The sequence below is a fragment of the Corylus avellana genome, chromosome ca1 (genome assembly GCF_901000735.1).
Source record: "Corylus avellana chromosome ca1, CavTom2PMs-1.0".
Taxonomy (NCBI): domain Eukaryota; kingdom Viridiplantae; phylum Streptophyta; class Magnoliopsida; order Fagales; family Betulaceae; genus Corylus; species Corylus avellana.
In genome coordinates, this window is record NC_081541.1 from 36,559,279 (window position 1) to 36,559,490 (window position 212).

The following is a 212-nucleotide window of genomic DNA, read 5'->3' on the forward strand; positions in this document are numbered from 1 at the left end:
ATATAACAGAATTCGTCAAATGTTTTAACGGAAATTGACTTTAGAGGCTAATTTGTTTTTTTTGGCATATCCCAAGGACCTTTGTGTTTACTTTCATACGACATTAAGCAACTTTTAATTTAGGCCAACTACAGTATTGACTAATTTTTTATCTATCCCAATTTTTTGTTTTATCCACCCCTTGGGTTTTTTTTTTTTTTTTTTTTTTTTTT